The sequence below is a fragment of the Triticum urartu genome, chromosome 6A, assembly GCF_056163025.1.
Source record: "Triticum urartu cultivar PI428250 chromosome 6A, HENAU_Tu73, whole genome shotgun sequence".
Taxonomy (NCBI): domain Eukaryota; kingdom Viridiplantae; phylum Streptophyta; class Magnoliopsida; order Poales; family Poaceae; genus Triticum; species Triticum urartu.
The window spans coordinates 9,216,351-9,234,128 of NC_141878.1; the positions used below are offsets into that span (position 1 = coordinate 9,216,351).

Here is a 17,778-nt window from a genome sequence, read left to right on the forward strand (position 1 = left end):
CAGCATTTTGGTACGTACGCTGCGACCCCAATCCGCCATCTGCAGCCTCGGTGAGCGCCACATGGCAACGACCGTTGCCGAGCGCTAACAGTAAGCCGAGTGGCTTTCAGTTTTGTACATAAGCCAAGAACGTTTTTTTTTTTTTTGACTAGCTCGGCTTATGTGGACGTACACCGATCCTCTTTTCCATTCCATACTCGCCTTATGTGGATGTAAGTCGAGTTTCTGCACTCGGATTAACGATGGCCACATAGCAACATGTGATTTTCCTGTAGTGTCCAATCTGAGTCAGCGCTCTGGTAGGTACACCGTGACTCCCAAATACACCTAGTGTCTAATAATTAACTAAACAAATAGTAATCTTGTTTGTAGGTGGTAACAGGCTAGAGAAAAAAAATAAGCGTGCTTTGGACGTTGGAGTACTTAATGCTACAACTTGCGTTTGGTGACACCAATTTTAAAGTTCGAAAGACGACGGGGTCTCTTCAAATCGTCGTTTAATTTACTTCATGCAGTAGCGTGTCCTTGCCGCTCGGTACTAGCCCCGCACCATCCAAATGCTGGTGGGTGACACTCATCTTCGACATCACTAATAATTTCTTTGTGCGGGTATGACATCACTAATATCAACCTGCCTAGCCAGCTACTATGGTCTATATATAGGTACATGCTACAGCAGCATACCCATGCCAAGCAAAAGAGAGCTTCTCGATAAAGCAAGGAAAAAAAATTAAAGGAGAAAGAAGCTTTAGCTATTAGCAAAAGATAGAGAAGAAAGTGAGAGTCGAGCATGGAGTTTGCCACGGGGGCCATGGGCACCCCCCTCCCCAGGAGTGCGAGATGCTCATGGATGAGTACAAGCTCAAGGATAGTGTGAAGAATGGCATCAGAGAACTCAAGGCTGAGCTCGAGAGCATGGAAGCTGCCCTTATCAAGGTATCCAGCATACATTTGGATGAACTTGACACACAAGTCAACATTTGGGCAAATGAGGTCAGGGAGTTGTCCTATGCCATCGAGGACAACCTTGACTACTTTGCCACACGCGTCCATGGTATTGAGCCAACCAAGCCCAAAATCAAGCACTTATTGAAGAAGGCCCGCAACGAGTTCAACAAGTTCAAGGCACACCTCAATATGGCAACGGGGATGAAACCCACCGGGTTTTGCTTGCCCAAACCCATCCCCACGAGAAAATCGCAAACCCATCCCCGTCCCCATCAATGTGCGCGGGGTTAAATTTTTGCCTGTCCCCTAAACCCGCCGGGTTTTCAAAACCCACGGGGAACCCGTCCCCATCAGCAGTAAATGAAAACAGAAACATTTGAAGAAAAAACAGGAGCATGTTAGGAAGATCATGAAATAGCCAATGACATCAAAAACATTGAGAGCCAAGTTAGGAAGATCAAGGAACGGCATGACAAGTACAAGATCGACGATATTGTTGCAATTCCTGCTACATCTACACACGACCCTTGCATCTTGGCTCTATACAATAAAGCATCTGATCTTGTCAGTATTGATGAGGCAATTGGTGAGCTAGTGAAGGTCTTGTCAGAGGGCCGGGGGTCGACATTCCTGGAAAAAATCTCATGATTGTCTCCATGTTGGAATTGGAGGATTGGGCAAGACAACCCTTGCAAAATCATTGTATGATAATCTCAACCAAACTTACCCGTGTCACGCTTTTGTTCCAGTGAGTCAGAAGCCAGACACAAATAAAGTTCTGAGGGACATCCTCCTTGAACTTGACATGGAGTTGTACAGAGATGCATCAACAATGAAAATTCCTTGCAGGCAAGAGGTATGCACTAGACTCCCCATATGCTATGAATAACTTCTTTATGTCACGTATGCCCCCCTACAGTAAAAAAAGGAAATATATGTCCTCTTAATGAAAATTTTCAACTTCTAATCTCAGATCTATACACAACGTTTGCCATTAGTTCTCACATCGTATTTGACACAACAATTTTGATTTACATTTGGCGAGCGCACTTTGTCAAACAAAAAGCAAAAACAAAAGAAATACACCTAGATCACACCAGTGATTTATCCTTGATCGTCAACTCGTGCAGACGTCCCCTCTAAGTTAATCATGTGTATTGGGAAGCTGTGTTTGAATAGAATAATAAATCATTTCTTTTGGTATTGGCTCCATAAACCCGGCAATTTTTCTTCATATGCCAAGCTATCAATACACACCTTTGAAAAACGAATTGATGTAGCCATTAGAATATATGTGTCACCTCTTTTATTTTGCTAAGTTTTGGATTTTTACCAAAAATCACACTATGTAATTGGCTACATGCATGTACTTAGGTAGTGAATTATCTCTAGTTCTGCTACTAATGAATACCTGTCCATTTATGTACTGCCTCCGTTCCATAATACTTCTTGAGAATTATGGAACAGAGGGAGAACTAAAACCATGGCAGGAATTATGTAATGGAGGGAGTAGAATATAACCATGTTGAAAAATGGTAAATGAAGACCAACTACATCACAACAATGTTTTTTTGAGATATATTTTATCTTATCTATTCTTTTAGCGTAAACATTTTTTTCTGGTGCATTGTGGTGCTTCTTTTTCTGGTGTGTAGTATATTAGATAGTTTTTGCCAATTAAAGAATTTTCCTTCTTGTGTAAATAGGTACTTTATTGTTATCGATGACATACGGGATACACAAACATGGGATATGATTAAGTGTGCTTTCATGGATAGTCATCTAGAAAGTAGACTAATCATAACTACCCGTATTGTTGATGTTGCAACAAAAGCTGGTGGTATTTACCACATGAAACCACTTTATGACGATTACTCCAAAATGTTGTTCTATACAAGAACATGTGGTAGTGAAGGACCCGCTGAAGTGACTACAAAGTTGTTAAGGAAATGTGATGTTGTGCCATTAGCTATCACTACGGTGGCTAGCTTGCTTGTTGGTAAACATGGCGAGGACTGGTCTAAGGTATATGACGCCATTGGTTTTGGGCATGAAGACAATGACAGTGTTCATAACACAAGAAGTATATTATCTTTTAGCTATTATGATCTATGTTCCAATCTAAAGACCTGTTTATTGTAGCTTAGTGTGTTTCCTGACGATTACTTTATTGATAAAATAGAACTCATATGGAGGCGGGTCGCCGAAGGATTTATACCATATAGAGAAGGGTTATGGTCATTTGAACTGGGCGATATCTATTTCAATAAGATTGTAAACAAGAGTGTGATATAGATCGTGTTGATGGTGTGGATGGCCGAGATGGTTGTCGTGTCCATGACATGGTGCTTGTGAAGGAAATATGCCCTAGAGGCAATAATATGTGCCAAAGGTTGTTCGGAGTCCCGGATGTGATCACAGACATGACGAGGAGTCTCGAAATGGTCGAGACATAAATATTGATATATTGGAAGCTTATATTTGGATATCGGAAACGTTCCGGGTGAAATCGGGATTTTACCGGAGTACCGGGGGGGGGGGGGGGGGTTATTGGGCCTACATGCACTACTAGGGAAAAGGCTAGCAGCAGCGCGAGTTTTAGACCTATCAGTAGCATGGGGTGGTGCGCTACTGATAAGGCGCTACAGCTAACGAATAGCAGTAGCGTGCCTCCACCCACGCTACGGCTAAATCGACTTAGTAGCAGCGAGTTCCAGGAGGAGCGCTGCTGGTAATTAGTAGTAGCGCTTCTCTCTGCCCGCGCTGCTACTATTATTTCGTATTTTATTTCTTTTTTATTTCATGTTGTATTCGTACACCTTTACACAAATTTTTATACAACAGGAATTTACAAATTGTTTTTACATCATAATGAGTTATTACATCACGGGGTGAAAGAACCGTGTGGACTAGTTTCAAGTGGACGGACATCCACTTGAAACTAATCCGCGGTTCTTTCACCCAATGATATAATAAATATCATCATCATCATCATATCATTAACAACTTATCATCATCATCATATCATTGGTCACTAGTCGTAATCACAAGTACTCCTCACATCTTCAACTCTAACACATTGTATCACATAATAAACATATTGTACCTCATAGGACCTACTACATTCTCTTAGGACCTACTATATTCTCTAAGGTAAAATAGCAAAAAACAAGATAGCCCCTCGCTCTCCATTATGGAGAATGCAGATTATCCTGTCTCCAATTCTTGCCTTTCGCTTAATGTTGTTTCCAAGAACCTCCTTACGAATGTCCAAACATTTTTCCACTCTTTGATTAGCATGTGTTCACCGGTTTCAGAAATTCGATATGCACAGGTGAGATCCGTAGGATGACCTGGCTGTAGGTTCAGAACTTCAAGGCAACCATTGTAATACATCAGATGAGTCACACAATCCATCGGGATTTTGTGTTGAAAAACATAGTAATAACTTCGTAGTGAGCAATGATGTACTAGTTTTAGAAGTATGCAAAAGATGCACGGATGTCGTAATAGTAAAATATCTTACCAGGGTATCTCCATCGAAGTTATCGTGGTTCAACACGTGCACTAGTGGCATGTATTCACCATAATTTGGAGGAGTTCGATAATAGGTATTGTAATTCTCAAAAAAGTACAATAAGCAATCAGATGATTTTTCTCCTTATAAGTTAATTCGGAGCCATCAGTGTAGTGGGTTTTGTCTACCATCTTCTGCACATTCTTTGAATATTCAAAATAAGCTGTCAATGGAAATAAGCTGTCAACTATTTTGAAATAAACAATATAAATTAGTTAATAACTATGTTTGAGAAACTCACATTGCGGTAAAATCGGAAGCGTATCAACAAGGACCCAAATGTCCATGAGGCTCGATGTCAGGATCACCAAGATCCATGATGACAATCATACCCTCATAAAAACCATACATTTTGCAAAGTGCTTCCCAATTTTGGCAACCAAAATGGGTTACACTCTGAGAATTGTACAGATTTACTTCAAAATCGATATCATGATGGGTCCTTAGGTGTATTTTCTTTGTTTGAAAATTTTCATGGTCTTCAAAACCCATCCTCTCCAAGACATAGCGTCTTGCATGGCATGGGATAAGCTAGTCGAATTGTAAAAGATGAAAGTTAGATGTTGAAATAGTTGAAGTCATTCTTAACTACGAAAAAAACACTTGTCGTTATTACGTACTGTTTCAACATCGAAGGTCTCCTCGAGCTTAATGCTGAAGCGTCGATCTTCATCCAGCTGAACGAACCTATCGCACATACCTCGATCATCGTGGCACCAACTGCACTCCCTCGGGAGACTATCGTCGTCCGAGTACGACATTTCCTACGTTCATAATTCAAAGATTAAACTTGTACATATTCTAGCACAAGTCATGCCAGAATTCACGGAAAAATCCGGCATGACCTTTGCTAAAAAAGGACATATCGAGCGCCTGAAATTTGCCGGAACGGAAATTAATCAACACTCCGGCAAAACATAGGCCACTTGGAGGTGTAACCAAAACATGAAATAATTGCTTAAACTAAAAAATAACACCAAATATGGCATGTTCAACTAGTTCTATTAATTCAACTAGTTCTTACTAAATATAAACTTAGTATAAAAAGAAAAAAAACTAGTTCTTTCTAAAAATGAAGTAGTTCAACTAGTTATTAATTTACTTACTATACTAGTTCAACTAAAACTTAACTAGTTCAACTAAAACTAAACTAGTTCTATTAATTCAACTAGTTCTTACTAAATATAAACTTATTATAAATAGAAAGAAACTAGCACATCTACTACTACTAATTAACATCTAACTACTATATCTACTACTAATTAACATGTACTACTGCTAATTATACAACTAGTTTACCATCACTACTAGTAATTAATATCCACTACTTCTAAAAATCATTATCTATGAACCCTAAATTAACAACTACTACTACTAAAATCATCTACTAACTAAGCAAAGAGAGAGGGGGTTGGGGAGGGGTGGGGGGCTTACAGAGGGAGAGACGGTGGCGGGGAGGTGCTCGGCGACGGAGGGGCGGCGAGCGCGGGCTCGGGATCGGGAGGGCGGCGGTCCTGGGCGGCGGGCTCGGTGGGCTCGGTCGAGGGCGGCGGCGGTGAGGTCGAGGGCGGCGACAGTGTGGTCGAGAGCGGCGGCGGTGAGGTTGAGGGCGGGCGGCGGCGGCGGCGGTGAGGGCGCATGCGCGCTCGGACTCGGGCGGCGGCGACAGGGAGTAGGGGAACATGCCAGTGGGGAGGAAAGGAGGACTTAGCGAAATTTTGATGCGGGGGGTGGTTAACTCGAACTAGCAGTAGCGCACGTACAGAAGACGCTCTATAGCTAACTTATCTACAGCGCGTTTTGGGGAAAACCGCTACTGCTAATGGAAGCAGTTATTTCTTTTGTTTAGTAAAAACATCAAAAATATACATTGGTCATCATTGATCTTTTTGTGTATAATCTAAACAGTCAACATGAATCCTCATTGTACCTGTATAGGTACAGGCGAGGATTCATATTGCAAGCACAAATCATACACATATAGTTCAATGAAGACCAAGTGCTCGAGATAGGTTGAGAAGCAACATATTTAAGGTGGTAAACACCTTGTTTGCTCAGCAGTATGGGACTAAACTTAATTAGTTGCGGTCATACTTAGCAGCAGCGAGTTTTGAGCAAAACCGCTGCTACTAAGTTCTTTAGCAGTAGCGCGTCCATGGGGAAGGGCGCTACTACTATATCTTTCCTGGAGGCAACACCGTGGCAATTATAGTAGTAGCGCTCTTTTCACCTAGAGTGCTACTGCTACTCAGTCATTAGCAGCGCTCTTTTCTAAAGCTCGTTGCTGCTAATTAGCAGTAGCGTCTATTTTTAGACCGCGCTGCTGCTAAGATTCTGTGTATCAGGTTTTCCCTAGTAGTGATGGGCCATAAGGGAGAATAGGAGGGCCGGCCAGGGCAGGCCGCGCGCCCCCTCCCCCCTAGTCCGAATAGGACAAGGAAGGGGGGGGCGGCGCCCCCCTTTCCTCTTTCTCCCTTCCTCCTTCCTTTTCCAACAACGCAAGAGGGGGGAGTCCTACTCCCGGTTGGAGTAGGACTCCTCTAGGCGCACCCATAGGGCCGGCCGCACCTCCCCCTCTCCCTCCTTTATATACTGAGGCAAGGGGGCACCCCATGACACACAAGTTGATCCTTTTGATCGTTCCTTAGCCGTGTGCGGTGCCCCCTTCCACCATATTCCACCTCGGTCATATCATAGCGGTGCTTAGGCGAAGCCCTGCGTCGGTAGAACATCATCACCGTCATCACACCGCCGTGCTGACGAAACTCTCCCTCAACGTTTTGCTGGATCGGAGCCCGAGGGACGTCACCGAGTTGAACGTGTGCAGAACTCGGAGGTGCCATACGTTCGATACTTGGATCGGTCGGATCGGGAAGATGTACGACTACTTTACGTTGTGTCAACGCTTTCGTTGCCGGTCTACGAGGGTACGTAGACAACACTCTCCCCTCTCGTTGCTATGCATCACCATGATCTTGTGTGTGCGTAGGAATTTTTTTGAAATTACTATGTTCCCCAACAGTGGTATCAGAGCCTAGGTTTTATGCGTTGATGTTGTGCACAAGTAGAACACAAGTGAGTTGTGGGAGATATAAGTCATAATGCTTACCAGCATGTCATACTTTGGTTCGGCGGTATTGTTGGATGAAGCGGCCCGGACCAACATTACGCGTACGCTTACGCGAGACTGGTTCTACCTACGTGCTTTGCACACAGGTGGCTGGCGGGTGTCAGTTTCTCCAACTTTAGTTGAACCAAGTGTGGCTACGCCCGGTCCTTGCGAAGGTTAAAACAACACCAACTTGACAAACTATCGTTGTGGTTTTGATGCGTAGGTAAGAACGGTTCTTGCTAAGCCCGTAGCAGCCACGTAAAACTTGCAACTACAAAGTAGAGGACGTCTAACTTGTTTTTGTAGGGCATGTTGTGATGTGATATGGTCAAGACATGATGCTAAATTTTATTGTATGAGATGATCATGTTTTGTAACCGTGTTATCGGCAACTGGCAGGAGCCATATGGTTGTCGCTTTATTGTATGCAATGCAATTGCGCTGTAATGCTTTACTTTATCACTAAGCGGTAGCGATAGTCGTGGAAGCATAAGATTGGCGAGACGACAACGATGCTACGATGGTGATCAAGGTGTCGCGCCGGTGACGATGGTGATCATGAAGGTGCTTCGGAGATGGAGATCACAAGCACAAGATGATGATGGCCATATCATATCACTTATATTGATTGCATGTCATGTTTATCTTTTATGCATCTTATCTTGCTTTGATTGATGGTAGCATTATAAGATGATCCCTTACTAAATTATAAGGTATAAGTGTTCTCCCTGAGTATGCACCGTTGCGAAAGTTCTTCGTGCTGAGACACCACGTGATGATCCGGTGTGATAGGCTCTACGTTCAAATACAACGGGTGCAAAACAGTTACACACGCAGAATACTCAGGTTTAACTTGACGAGCCTAGCATATAACAGATATGGCCTCGGAACACGGAGACCGAAAGGTCGAGCGTGAATCATATAGTAGATATGATCAACATATTGATGTTCACCATTGATACTACTCCATCTCACGTGATGATCGGACATGGTTTAGTTGATTTGGATCACATGATCACTTAGAGGATTAGAGGGATATCTTTCTAAGTGGGAGTTCGTAAGTAATATGATTAACTGAACTTAAATTTATCGTGAATTTAGTAGCTGATAGTATCTTGCTTGTCTATGTTTGATTGTAGATAGATGGCTCATGCTGTTGTTCCGTTGAATTTTAATGTGTTCCTTGAGAAACCAAAGTTGAAAGATGATGGTAACAATTATACGGACTGGGTTCGTAACTTGAGGATTATCCTCATTGCTGCACAGAAGAATTACGTTCTAGAAACACCGCTAAGTGCCAAGCCTCCTGCAGGAGCAACACCAGATGTTATGAATGTCTGGCAGAGCAAAGCTGATGACTACTCGATAGTTCAGTGTGCCATGCTTTACGGCTTAGAACCGAGTCTTCAACGACGTTTTGAACGCCATGGAGCATATGAGATGTTCCAGGAGTTGAAGTTAATATTTCAAGCAAATGCCCGGATTGAGAGATATGAAGTCTCCAATAAGTTCTATAGCTGCAAGATGGAGGAGAATAGTTCTGTCAGTGAACATATACTCAAATGTCTGGGTATCATAATCACTTGACTCAACTGGGGGTTAATCTTCCTGTTGATAGTGTCATTGACAGAGTTCTTCAATCACTGCCACCAAGCTACAAAAGCCTCGTGATGAACTATAATATGTAAGGGATGAATAAAACTATTCCTGAGCTCTTTGCGATGCTAAAAGCCGCGAAGGTAGAAATCAAGAAGGAGCATCAAGTGTTGATGGTCAATAAGACCACCAGTCTCAAGAAAAAAGGCAAAGGGAAGAAGAAATGGAACTTCAAGAAGAACAGCAAACAAGTTGCTGCTCAGGAGAAGAAACCCAAGTCTGGACCTAAGCCTGAGACTAAGTGCTTCTACTGCAAGCAGACTGGTCACTGGAAGCGGAACTTCCCCAAGTATTTGGCGGATAAGAAGGATGGCAAAGTGAACAAATGTATATGTGATATACATGTTATTGATGCGTACCTTACTAATGCTCGAAGTAGCACCTGGGTATTTGATATTGGTTCTGTTGCTAACATTTACAACTCGAAACAGGGGCTACGGATTAAGCGAAGATTGGCTAAGGACGAGGTGACGATGCGCGTGGGAAATGGTTCCAAAGTCGATGTGATCGCGGTCGGCACGCTACCTCTACATCTACCTTCGGGATTAGTATTAGACCTAAATAATTGTTATTTGGTGCCAGCGTTGAGCATGAACATTACATCTGGATCTTGTTTGATGCGAGACGGTTATTCATTTAAATCAGAAAATAATGGTTGTTCTATTTATATGAGTAATATCTTTTATGGTCATGCACCCTTAAAGAGTGGTCTATTTTTGATGAATCTCGATAGTAGTGATACACATATTCATAATGTTGAAATCAAAAGATGCAGAGTTGATAATGATAGTGCAACTTATTTGTGGCACTGCCATTTAGGTCATATCGGTGTAAAGCGCATGAAGAAACTCCATACTGATGGACTTTTGGAACCACTTGATTATGAATCACTTGATACTTGCGAACCGTGCCCTCCACTACTAGGGAAAAGCCTAGCAGCAGCGCGGGTTTTGGGCCTATTAGCAGCGCGGGGGCCGGCGCTACTAATAAGGCGCTATAGCTAACGTATAGCAGCAGCGCGGGTGCCACCCGCGCTACTACTACGTCCGTTAGTAGTAGCGTGGGTAAAAACCCGCGCTACTACTAACCCGCGGAATTTTTTTTCGAATTTTTTGCCCGAATTTTCAAATTTCTGAATTATTTGAACCTCTAATCTCTAATCACCCTCATCGCTGCTCAATTTAATCTCTAATCACCCCTCATCATTCCAAATCATCTAACTTCCCGGACGGTCACCCATCCTCTCACTACTCCAGCCTGAGCACGCTTAACTTCCGGGTTCTATTCTCCCTCGATTCCAAGTCTGCACTTGTTGTTTTTCCTGACAATAGTAAGATGTCAATCCTATTAACCCTCGGGAGTTTAGCTTGAGCATGAAGTCACACATTTCGCTGTTTGAGTTTAAAACTATTGTTCTAAAAAACAATAATTATTTAGTAACACTAATATTTCTTGAATAAGGAGTTTGACCACATTTTGACCAGATTTGACCAAAATTCCAAAAAACTGAAATAATTATTTAGTTAGACTAATATTCTTGAATAATTATTTAGTAACACTAATACATCTTGAATAAGTAGTTTGACCACAGTTTGACCAGATTTGACCAAAATTAAAAAAAACTGAAATTTGAGCATAACTTTTTTTCCTTTTAGAATTTGAGGATTCTAAAAATTTGCAAACAGGCCATAGGTGGTCTCCATCGTATGCGGATTTTTGTGCTGAACATTTTGATATATTATACGTTTTTTTCTGACATCGTATGCAAAAGTTATAGCCGTTTTACATTTTCCCTACACTTTTTGCAAAACATGTCCAAATTTAAGTTTTTAAATTTTCCTAACTAGTAGACGTAGTAACATAACTACATATCAAAGGATTTTAAATTTTGAAACATTTTGATATATTATACGTTTTTTTCTAACATCGTATGCAAAAGTTATAGCCGTTTTACATTTTCCCTACACTTTTTGCAAAACATGTCCAAATTTAAGTTCTTAAATTTTCCTAACTAGTAGATGTAGTAACATAACTACATCTCGAAGGATTTTAATTTTTGAAGTTTTTATCATTTTCTTTTGCTTTTTACAAAACCGAAAAGGCGATCCACGGGGGGGGGGGGTACAGTTTCAAAATGGGACCTTTAGTAGTAGCGAGGGATTTTACCCCTCGCTACTACTATGGCATGTCCCGGAGGGGCACGGTTGAGACCTCTTAGTAGTAGCGAGGGGTAAAAACTTAGTAGTAGCGCGGGTTTATAACCCTCGCTACTACTATGGCATGGCCCAGGGGCACGGTAGAGACCGCTTAGTAGTAGCGAGGGGTAAAAACCAGCGCTACTGCTATCAACTTAGTAGTAGCGAGGGTTAAAAACCCGCGCTACTACTATGGCATGTCCCGGGGGGCACGATAGAGACCGCTTAGTAGTAGCGAGGGTTAAAAACCAGCGCTACTGCTATCAACTTAGTAGTAGCGAGGGTTAAAAACCTGCGCTACTGCTACTTAGCAGCAGCGCCTGATTTTAAAGCGCGCTGCTGGTAAGATTCTGTGTATAGGCTTTTCCCTAGTAGTGCTCATAGGTAAGATGACTAAAACGCCGTTCTCCGGTACTATGGAGAGAGCACCGGATTTGTTGGAAATCATACATACAGATGTATGTGGTCCAATGAATGTTGAGGCTCGTGGCGGATATCGTTATTTTCTCACCTTCATAGATGATTTAAGCAGATATGGGTATATCTACTTAATGAAACATAAGTCTGAAACATTTGAAAAGTTCAAAGAATTTTAGAGTGAAGTTGAAAATCATCGTAACAAGAAAATACAGTTTCTACGATCTGATCGTGGAGGAGGATATTTGAGTTACGAGTTTGGTCTACATTTGAAACAATGCGGAATAGTTTCACGACTCACGCCACTCGGAACACCACAGCATAATGGTGTGTCCGAACATCATAATCGTACTTTATTAGATATGGTGCGCTCTATGATGTCTCTTACTGATTTACCGTTATCGTTTTGGGGTTATGCTTTAGAGACGGCTGCATTCACGTTAAATAGGACACCATCGAAATCCGTTGAGACGATGCCTTATGAACTATGGTTTGGCAAGAAACCAAAGTTGTCGTTTCTGAAAGTTTGGGGCTGCGATGCTTATGTGAAAAAGATTCAACCTGATAAGCTCGAACCCAAATCGGAGAAATGTGTCTTCATAGGATACCCAAAGGAGACTGTTGGGTACACCTTCTATCACAGATCCGAAGGCAAGACTTTTGTTGCTAAATTCAGAGTTTTTTCTAGAGAAGGAGTTTCTCTCGAAAGAAGTGAGTGGGAGAAAAGTAGAACTTGATGAGGTAACTGTACCTGCTCCCTTATTGGAAAGTAGTACATCACAGAAACCGGTTTCTGTGACACCTACACCAATTAGTGATGAAGCTAATGATAATGATCATGAAACTTCAGATCAAGCTACTACCGAACCTCGTAGATCAACCAGAGTAAGATCCGCACCAGAGTGGTACGGTAATCCTGTTCTGGAAGACATGCTACTAGATCAAGATGAACCTACGAACTATGAAGAAGCGATGGTGAGCCCAGATTCCGCAAAATGGCTAGAAGCCATGAAATCTGAGATGGGATCCATGTATGTGAACAAAGTGTGGACTTTGGTTGACTTGCCCGTTGATCGGCAAGCAATTGAAAATAAATGGATCTTCAAGAAGAAGACTGACGCTGACGGTAATGTTACTTTCTAGAAAGCTCGACTTGTTGCAAAAGGTTTTCAACAAGTTCAAGGGATTGACTACGATGAGACCTTCTCACCCGTAGCGATGCTTAAGTCTGTCTGAATCATGTTAGCAATTGCCGCATTTTATGATTATGAAATTTGGCAAATGGATGTCAAAACTGCATTCCTGAATGGATTTCTGGAAGAAGAGTTGTATATGATGCAACCAGAAGGTTTTGTCGATCCAAAGGGAGCTAGCAAAGTGTGCAAGCTCCAGCGATCCATTTATGGACTGGTGCAAGCCTCTCGGAGTTGGAATAAACGCTTTGATAGTGTGAGCAAAGCATTTGGTTTTGTACAGACTTTTGGAGAAGCCTGTATTTACAAGAAAGTGAGTGGGAGCTCTGTAGCATTTATGATATTATATGTGGATGACATATTATTGATTGGAAATGATATAGAATTTCTGGATAGCATAAAGGGATACTTCAATAAGAGTTTTTCAATGAAAGACCTCGGTGAAGCTGCTTACATATTGGGCATTAAGATCTATAGAGATAGATCAAGACGCTTAATTGGACTTTCACAAAGCACATACCTTGACAAGGTTTTGAAGAAGTTCAAAATGGATCAAGCAAAGAAAGGGTTATTGCCTGTGTTACAAGGTGTGAAGTTGAGTAAGACTCAATGTCCGACCACCGCAGAAGATAGAGAGAAAATGAAAGATGTTCCCTATGCTTCAGCCATAGGCTCTATCATGTATGCAATGCTGTGTACCAGACCTGATGTGTGCCTTGCTATAAGTCTAGCAGGGAGGTACCAAAGTAATCCAGGAGTGGATCACTGGACAGCGGTCAAGAACATCCTGAAATACCTGAAAAGGACTAAGGATATGTTTCTCGTATATGGAGGTGACAAAGAGCTCGTCGTAACTGGTTACGTTGATGCAAGCTTTGACACTGATCCGGACGATTCTAAATCGCAAACCGGATACGTGTTTTTACTGAACGGTGGAGCTGTCAGTTGGTGCAGTTCTAAACAAAGCGTCGTGGCGGGATCTACATGTGAAGCGGAGTACATAGCTGCTTCGGAAGCAGCAAATGAAGGAGTCTAGATGAAGGAGTTCATATCCGATCTAGGTGTTATACCTAATGCATTGGGTCCAATGAAAATGTTTTGTGACAATACTGGTGCAGTTGCCTTGGCAAAGGAATCCAGATTTCACAAGAGAACCAAGCACATCAAGAGACGCTTCAACTCCATTCGGGATTTAGTCCAAGTGGGAGACATAGAAATTTGCAAGATACATACGGATCTGAATGTTGCAGACCCGCTGACTAAGCCTCTTCCACAAGCAAAACATGATCAGCACCAAGGCTCCATGGGTGTTAGAATCATTACTGTGTAATCTAGATTATTGAATCTAGTGCAACTGGGAGACTGAAGGAAATATGCCCTAGAGGCAATAATAAAGTTATTATTTATTTCCTTATATCATGATAAATGTTTATTATTCATGCTAGAATTGTATTAACCGGAAACATAATACATGTGTGAATACATAGACAAAACAGAGTGTCACTAGTATGCCTCTACTTGACTAGCTCGTTGATCAAAGATGGTTATGTTTCCTAACCATAGACATAAGTTGTCATTTGATTAACGGGATCACATCATTAGGAGAATGATGTGATTGACTTGACCCATTCCGTTAGCTTAGCACTTGATCGTTTAGTTTTTTGCTATTGCTTTCTTCATAACCTATACATGTTCCTATGACTATGAGATTATGCAACTCCCGTTTACCGGAGGAACACTTTGTGTGCTACCAAACGTCACAACGTAACTGGGTGATTATAAAGGTTCTCTACAGGTGTCTCCGAAGGTACTTGTTGGGTTGGCGTATTTCGAGATTAGGATTTGTCACTCCGATTGTCGGAGAGGTATATCTCTAGGCCCTCTCGGTAATGCACATCACTCAAGCCTTGCAAGCATTGCAACTAATAAGTTAGTTGCGGGATGATGTATTACGGAACGAGTAAAGAGACTTGCCGGTAACGAGATTGAACTAGGTATTGAGATACCGACGATCGAATCTCGGGCAAGTAACATACCGATGCCAAAGGGAACAACGTATGTTGTTATGCGTTCTGACCGATAAAGATCTTCGTAGAATATGCAGGAGCCAATATGAGCATCCAGGTTCCGCTATTGGTTATTGACCGGAGCCATGTCTCGGTCATGTCCACATAGTTCTCGAACCCGTAGGGTCCACACGCTTAAAGTTCGGTGACGATCGTTATTAGGGTTTTTATGTTTCGATGTTCCGAAGGTTGTTCGGAGAGCCGGATGTGATCACGCCCCCCTTTCCTCTTTCTCCCTTCCTCCTTCCTTTTCCAACAAGGCAAGAGGGGGGAGTCCTACTCCCGGTTGGAGTAGGAATCCTCCAGGCGCACCCATAGGGCCGGCCGCACCTCCCCCTCTCCCTCCTTTATATACTGAGGCAAGGGGGCACCCCATGACACACAAGTTGATCCTCGTGATCGTTCCTTAGCCGTGTGCGGTGCCCCCTTCCACCATATTCCACCTCGGTCATATCGTTGCGGTGCTTAGGCGAAGCCCTGCGTCGGTAGAACATCATCACCGTCATCACGCCATGGTGCTGACGAAACTCTCCCTCAATGTTTTGCTAGATCGGAGCCTGAGGGACGTCACCGAGTTGAACGTGTGCAGAACTCGGAGGTGCCGTACGTTCGGTACTTGGATCGGTCAGATCGGGAAGACGTACGACTACTTCCTCTACGTTGTGTCAACGCTTCTGTTGCCGGTCTACGAGGGTACGTAGACAACGCTCTCCCCTCTCGTTCCTATGCATCACCATGATCTTGTGTGTGCGTAGGAATTTTTTTGAAATTACTACGTTCCCCAACAGCTTGATCTCATCCTCAACATATTAGATGATACAAATTTTGTTACAGTACATGATATGGAGCAGCATGGCACATGTGTGCGAGGAAAACAAACCAAAAGGGTCCACAGATTAGCACTTCATGGAATAAGTGCATATTACAACACTAGCATTTCAATGGAACACATTAGGTCATTTAATGTTGTCAAGTGCAGTGCCAATAGTATGCATGTGCTATTGATCTTTAATGTATTGTGTGTGCTAGTTATTGAGGATTGTGTTTTTGCAGAAGGTAGAATTCTTGAGCATCTGAAGAAGTTGGTGCAGTTGAGGTACCTAGGACCAGTGAAGGCGGCAATGGTGCAGTTGAGATATTGGATGTAAGGGGAGGTTTGATTAGTGAGTTGCCAGCCTCAGTTGGTACGCTAATGTATTTGACGTGCTTGTGGGACAGTAGGCATACAATGATAAAGGGCGAGATAGGGAAAATGACATGCCTTGAAGAATTGGAGCTATATTCGGTGGAGAACTGCACAAACTTCTTGACAGAGGTGGGGAAGCTAACAAGGTTAAGGGTGCTCAAGATCCATTTCGAAGAAATAGAGGAGTGCGTCAGCAAGGCTCAGGTGGAATCTCTGTGCAACATGGACAAGATCCATAGTCTGATGATCTTGGCTGATGGTTATCATGAGTATTTGGCTGTTCCCAGTGGTAGCTTGGAAGGCTTGGCACCTAGTACAAAGCTCTATTCGTTAATTATGTTTACCATAATTATACCGAGGGTGCCATCGTGGATCAATTATTTAAGGTGATTTATATAGGTGGAATTAGGTATGCCAGAGAAACGAGGCCCCCAAAAGGTACTTGGTCGTGCACACCCTCAGGGCGCGCCCAAGTGCATTTTCGCCTACTCCTTTGCCTTATGACCTCCTCCCGAAATTTCTAGGGTCTCTTATGTCCAGAAAAAAAAATTCATAGCGCTTCGACTCCGTTTTGTACCGATTTCCTGGAAAACTAGAAACAAGCAAAAAAATGGCAACTGGCACTTGGCACTGGTTTAATAGGTTAGTCCCATAAAATGATATATATTTGCATATAAAGCATCTAAAATTGATACTATTATAGCATGGCACAATCAAAATATATGGACATGTTGGAGACGTATCAGCATCCCCAAGCTTAATTCCGGTTCGTCCTCGAGTAGGTAAATGATAAAAACAGAATTTTTGATGTGGACTGCTACCTAACATGTCTATCATGTAATCTCTTTTAGGTATGAATATTAAGATCCAAATGATTCAAAGCAATAGTCTATAACTTGATATAAAGACATCAATACTCATGCATACTAACAAACAATCATGCTTTTCAAAATAAAAATGTTAAAGAAAGTTATCCCTACTAAATCATATTGTCTTGTCATGCTCCATTTTCTTAACACAAAGTATTTATCACGCACAAAACCGATGAAAAGCTGAGCAATTGGTTCATACTTTTTTAATGCACTTCAGCGTTTTCAACCCCAATGCTATACATGAGCGCAAGCCATGTATATAGCACCATGGGTGGAATAGAATGCGCTGGTAGGGTTTGATATGGAAAAGAAAAAAACGGAGAAAGCCATATTGAAGAGGCTAATCAACGGACTATGGAGATGCCCATCAATTGATGTCAACGCAAGGTGTAGGGATTGCCATGCAACGGATACACTAAGAGGTATAAGTGCATGAAAGCTCAAAACTAAAACTAAGTGGGTGTGCATCCAACGTGCTTGCTCATAAAGACCTTGGGCATTTGAGGAAGCCCATCATCGAAATATACAAGCTAAGTTCTATAATTAAAATTTTCCA

At 42.3% G+C, this 17,778-nt stretch overlaps 1 pseudogene; it reads left to right on the forward strand.

The window, feature by feature from the left end:
- Positions 1 to 713: 713 nt before the first annotated feature.
- Positions 714 to 16,740, forward strand: LOC147963113 (disease resistance protein RGA5-like; annotated as a pseudogene).
- Positions 16,741 to 17,778: the final 1,038 nt, after the last annotated feature.